The sequence below is a fragment of the Callorhinus ursinus genome, unplaced genomic scaffold (assembly GCF_003265705.2).
Source record: "Callorhinus ursinus isolate GAN/ISIS: 27379988/994484 unplaced genomic scaffold, GSC_fseal_2.0 scaffold38, whole genome shotgun sequence".
NCBI classification, from domain to species: Eukaryota; Metazoa; Chordata; class Mammalia; order Carnivora; family Otariidae; genus Callorhinus; species Callorhinus ursinus.
This window is the reverse complement of record NW_027397100.1, coordinates 8,126,603-8,132,616: the sequence shown is the minus strand read 5'-3', so window position 1 is coordinate 8,132,616 and position 6,014 is coordinate 8,126,603. Positions and strand designations below refer to the sequence as shown.

The 6,014-nt window shown below is 51.2% G+C and overlaps 2 non-coding genes across 2 annotated transcripts; both read left to right on the top strand.

Moving 5' to 3' along the window:
* Positions 1-4,023: 4,023 nt before the first annotated feature.
* On the top strand, positions 4,024-4,166 carry LOC112827953 (small nucleolar RNA SNORA71). The gene has a single exon (XR_012374742.1). It is a non-coding gene; the product is annotated as a small nucleolar RNA SNORA71 (small nucleolar RNA).
* A 1,513-nt stretch (positions 4,167-5,679) lies between these two features.
* LOC112827950 (small nucleolar RNA SNORA71) lies at positions 5,680-5,814 on the top strand. Its single transcript, XR_003209361.2, has one exon. It is a non-coding gene; the product is annotated as a small nucleolar RNA SNORA71 (small nucleolar RNA).
* Positions 5,815-6,014: the final 200 nt, after the last annotated feature.

The window sequence follows — 6,014 nt, the reverse complement described above, 5'->3', positions numbered from 1 at the left end:
ACTGACTCAACACTTCAAAGTGTTCTAAGATGATTCAGGTTTTCTATTTTTCCTTAAGGCGATTTTGCTATATATTTCTCTAATTTTTTCTCTCTGCTCTGACTATCCTCTGACCCCTCTCTCATTCCTGAAAGTGCCTCTGCTGCCCTAAATGTGGTTATGCTCATTTTCTGCCATCTTACTTTTTGCTTTTGTAATTTCATTGATTTACTCTACTGGGATCAGTTCAACTGTCCTTTTCTCTCATTTTTTTAAGTCCTCCAGCGCCAAGAGCTGACTGGGACACATGGAATTTTTCTTACATTTTAGAACCAGGTGAGTTCTCTTTCATAGCAATAATGAGGATTTCTCTTCTCCTGTATCAACATTTGAAGCTCATCTACTGCCATGCAGTGAGATGTTGAGATATGACCCCATCCAGCTTCTAAGTGCTTCCCATACTCAACCCCCACCCCTCCCCTCACAGCAGTTTCTGAGTCTTCCTCCCTTTCCCTGAATGTCTTCCTGTTCCCCCCTTTCTACGTGAGCCCTTCAAAACCCTGCCAAGGCACACCACTTCCAAGAAGCCACCTTTTGGAAATTGATAGAAGGCTGACTTTATTCATGTTTCCACAGCTAGCCTCCAAGCTGCTTTAGGATCCATGCTTCCTCACACTCACCATGAAAAATCAAGGAGGAAAGTATCATTTTCCCAGTATGGGTCCCACATCCAACTTTTTGTCAGAGAAGGGCAGGACACCGTAACTGACATTCCCAACAAGACTGAATTCAACAGGAAGAGTGCCACAAGGAAATCAGGGAGAAAGTGTGAATAGGTCCAAACTCTGGATGTCCTAGCCAGTTATATATCCAGATTCACATGAAAATAGGCAGTGTGTTGGTCCTAGTTTTTCTGAGAATGCTTCTAAATGTGGGAATTGTTGGTTGGTGATGGTCTGTATCACATGAGGAAAACATCTGTTTAATCTAAGTATGCCAAAATATACTTTTCTGACCAGGAATAGAAATTAAATATTACCCCCCCAAAAGAAATTAAATATTACCAAACATATTTTCAAGCACCTACTAAATTGCTCTGAGATTGATTTCTGGGTTTGAATTTTGACTCTGATACCTACTGTTAGAAGAAGCAATCTGCCATGGGCCCTGAGCATCTATGCACGTTCTTTCAGGATATGCTAAGAATGCAAGGTCTTGACTCCTCTTTACCTGGGCCCTTTCTCAGAGCTGTGTTTTGCAGTGAGAAACCTTGAAGGATGAGAAAAGCCTCCTCCCAGACTAAAATCAGGCTTACTTCTGTTGGCTGTAAGTGGTGAATCCCCCCAAGCTCAGTGGCCCTATCCTGTAACATTAACACAGTATGTGTGCAGGCAGCTGTCATGGGCCCAGCACCACCCCATGGGACCTATGAAGAATAGGAACCAACATATGAACATAAAGCTCTCTCTGCTTTGCCACAGTAATAAGGTCCTAAGACTGACTCAGGAATTTTGTGTCTTCTGCCAGCATCCACGAAACAATAGGCTAACTGTTTAGCTCGCAAGTAGGATTCACTCTCAGATCATGCACAGTTCTTAACACATATGAACTGCATGATCTTGGACACATTAAGTAAACTTTCTGAGCTTTTGTTTCCTCATCAGCAAAATGGATAAGAATATTGTTTGCCTTATAGGATTGATATGATGATTAAATAGATCAAAATCCTGGAATATAATGTGCGCTCAAAACTTAGTGATGATTTAACATTATAGTAGTAGTGTCCTCTGTCGTTGATGGGATAGGGCATTGGAGTGACAGATACCATGCTATGAAAAACCCTGTTGGGGACGCCCGGGTGGGTCAGCCGGTTGGGCGTCTGCCTTCGGTTGGGGTCATGATCCCAAGGTCCTGGGATCGAGTCCCACTTCCAGCTCCTTGCTCAGTGGGGAACCTGCTTCTCCCCCTGCCGGCTGCAACCCCTGCTTGTGCTCTCTCTCTCTTGACAAATAAATTTAAAAAAAAAATTTTTTTTTTAAGAAAAACACTGTTATTCCCCCAGGCAGGCCCTTGCTGTCCACCCTGGCTAAGTACATTCCCACTGTTATACCACCCTGCCCATTTCCTTTGTAGCACTCATCATGATTTTTTTTAACTCTTTAAGAGTTTTAAAGGCAGACGCTTAACAAACTAAGCCACCCAGACGTCCTGACTTGTTATGATTTTTAATTATTGCCTTCGCTGACTCATTATTCCTACGAGAATATTATAACAACAACAAAAAAATCAGAAAACCTGTCTGTCTTCAATATATTTCCAATGCTTAGCCCAGTCCCTGATACGAGGTTGCTGCTCTGTAGATTTTTCTGGGGGGATGGGAGTCTAGATGAACATATAGATGTATGAATGGATGGGTGTTTGGGTGAGTGGGTGGATGAATGGATGAGAAAGCTGGTGCTCCCTAAATATTTTCCGGATGAATAGATGGATGGATGCAATGATGAAAGGGATGCCCGGATACCTGGCCGCTCAGATTTTCACCTCCTATCCACGAGGAGGCGCAAAGAGACCGCGCGCCCGGGTTCAGCCTGGGAGACGCCGCTCTAGGCTGCAGCCCGCGCCCCAGATGCATTTCCGCCGGCGCTGGACGGACGCGGGAGGGGGTTTCCTGCGGCTGCAGCCGCCCTCCCGAGCGGTCCCGAACCGTTCCGAACCGTCCCGAACCGTGCCGCACCTTCTCGCGTGGTTCTCTCTGACCCCGCCGACGACAGTCCCGGCGCCCCGGGTGAGTCACTGCGGGGCAGCGCTGCACAGGGACCCCCGGCGGCCTCCAAGACCGGTGCTGCATCCCCTCTCTTCCCCGACAGGAGGAGAAACTGAGGCCCGAGGGGGCGGGGAGAGCCGGCGGAGGTCAGCCCGGATTCCGGGCCCGGCTCCTGGCTCCGTGTCCGGCCCCTCCGCCGGGTGCGGATCTCTCGGGAGGCGGGTCCTCGAGAAAGGGGCCCCGGGTCCGATCCCCCGCCCTCAGCCCGCCCGCGGGGAAGACTCCGGTCGCGCTAACGACCAGCAGCGGGTTCGGCGACGCGCGGGCCGCGCAGCCGCTTGTGTTCCCGGGCCCGAGGGGCGCCCCGGACCCCGCGGTTTTCACGCACTCACCCACCCCCGGCTCCGGGCCTTGAGTCCCCCAGAGCCGTTCATCGGTTGCCTACGGAGTGACCTGAGGAGTGTGAACCCGTTTTGGCGTCACCTGTCTTTAACGGAGTGTGAAAGCCCGGGTTGTGCAGAGCGGTTGTCTGAGCTTTCAGGTGGGGGCGCTCGCGGGGCCGCGGAGGGGCAGCGTGTGATTCCTGCCTCCCTGCTTGGCACTAAAGCCCCTTCCCGGTTCTCTCCCGTGCCCAGGCCGTGCGGGCTCTGCTCTCTTGGGAGCAGATGGAGACTGTCCCTTGGATGGCTTTGCGGGCGGTGCCGCAGGCAGCACCCCTTTCTGCCCTGCAGGACCCTGATCCGCAGCTCCTGATGCCGCCCTTGTGTGCAGGGGTGAGGCCTGCTGGGTAAGTGCTGCTGCGCGTGAGCACCTTGACCAGGGAGCTCCTTGCCTTCCTGCCACAGCGCGGTGAGGGGGGAGGGGAGAGGGTGGTCCTGGAGCTCAGGTTCTGAGACCCTTCTTGCAAAGCCCTTGTGCAGAAGGGGGTGTGGTGTGGTAGGTGGGGTGGGTTTGGGGTCAGAGAGGTCTGGGTTCAGATCCTGGTTCAGCCCACCCCTGGCCAGCCGCATAACCTTGGCTCAGTTCCTTCCTTGTCCTAAGCTTCACTTTTAAGTGGGGAAACTGCCAGAGCTCTGGGAGGACAGAGGTCTCATGTGTGTCCTTTGTTTTTGAGCCCAGGGTGCCTGACACGTAGCAGGTACTCAGGCTGTATGTGTGGGGTGAATAAACGATGTCGGTGTTTTTGCCAGGAGTTAGTCTTCCCTTTGGTGATGGGAGGTGGAATCTTTACATGAAGTGGTGATGATGCTCCAGGTCCTGGGCTTGGCCGGGCAGCTTTCCCCTGCCTGGGAAGATAGCAGGCTGCTAACCTGGGGTGCCCGTGTCTAGGTCATTGATAGTGCAGGGAAAGGATTTGCTGAAAGTGTTTCCCCATGTTTGGAGGATCCCTTCCTGTCCCTTCCAGACCTGGAGCATTCCCACACTTCCTCCTTTCTACCACCTTTTTGATGTCTCCTGTCACCTGGTGCCAGTGTCGTGCTCATGGGTAGTATAGGTGAAGGATTCAGAGAAGGGTTGTCCTGTGTTTGGAGAGTCCACATCCTCACCTTCAGGAGTTTTCCCACATTCCATCTTCTCCGCAGACACGTTGGGCCTCGGGGGGCAGTGGTGTGGCATTAGTGTCACTGTTGGCCTTTGGCTTCCTATCCGTGCTGTTGGGAGCCAGGCTGTGTGTGTTACTTGAGTTTTCCTCGATGTCCAGCGTAGTTGCTGCTGGGCAGCCATGGCACACTCCTGTAAATCTGGCCTTGGCCTCCTTTTCAGCCTATCCCTGGTTAACAATGCATTCATCAGCATTGGCCACCCTGTCGTAGACCACACACTGTCTCCCTCTTTAGAGTTAACTACTGTCCTTTTTACGAGGAAATAGTGTGTCTGTGGAGGAAATAATCACAGCCAACGTTTGTCGAACGCTTACTTTACTCTCTGGTAACTACTGTGCTAAGCCCTTTCCTGATGCCTACCATGCCTTGCTGTGAGCAGGGACAAGTTGGTACCCATTTTTGGGTTTTGGTCTGTTGCAGATGAGCCCACCATGTGCAGAGCCATCATGGGAGTTGTATCAGGAATATTCTAGACCCCAGTGTCCTTGAGGTAAGATTTCTTGTCTTTTCTCTGGAGTGTTGGTTCCTTGCATCTGGTATAGTCAAGTGTGGGTTCCTAGCGACTTCATATGAAGATATAGGGGAGCTGAGAGGTGAGAAGGTAATGTCCGTGAGTCCCCAGCTCTGTCCCTCAATCCCAGACAACCTAGATCACATCTGGCCCTTGATACGTCCTCAGCGCTTGCTGCAGAGGAAGAGTCTCCAGAGTCCCGCTGGGTAATGAGAGCTCTCTGGGGTGCCTGCCTTCTGTCCTTGGAGTGACGGCAGAAGCATGTTGTAATTGGAAATGAGACCCACACATCAGAGACTCCCGTCCCTGGCTTTGAATCCCCTTGTGCTGCTCTCTCGGTGACCTATTCAGAACCTCATTTTCTTCATTTAAGAAACCAACTTACGACAGAGGTGATTTCTGTGCTGCTTAGGACCACAGGATTCCTGGGCGCCTGGGTGGCTCAGATGGTTGGGCGTCTGCCTTCAGCTCAGGTCATGATCCCAGGGTCCTGGGATCAAGTCCTGCGTCGGGCTCCTTGCTCCTTGGGAGCCTGCTTCTCCCTCTGCCTCTCTCTCTCTCTGTCTCTCATAAATAAATAAAATCTTAAAAAAAAAAAAGACCACGGGATTCCTGTCATTTCCAACCCTACGATTTTCACAGTGTTTTTGCCCAAAGTGACTTCTCTTTGATTCCCCTTGGCAGGGAGGTTTTATGGGACTTTTGCAAGAATGGCCACTCCTGAGGTCCTGTGCTTGGCTGGGTGGTTTCCCCAGATTCAGTCTATTCCAAAGGCTAGTAGTGCCTGCTTCTCTTCCTAGGTCTCTCTCTGCCCTTCATGCCCCTGCATTCAAAAGCGATCATGGGCTGCCTGTGCTCTGGTCAATTGATAATGCAGGGAGAGGAATTGTTGAAAGTGGCTTCCCGTATTTGGAGGGTCCACACCTGTCCCTTCCAAATGCTGACGCTTTCACACACTCCTGCTCCTCTCCAGCTAGTGCTCTCTGGTCTCAGGCATTGAGTGCTGCTGTGTGAGAGTCAATGACGGGACTCTGTAGCTTGGCCTTTCTCAGCTTGGCCTCCCGTTGTGGGAAACCGGGCTATGTTTGTGTCCAAGTTTAGGTACTTTATAGGGTTTAAAGACCCAGGATGAATTCTGCATAAGGATACTGTGTGA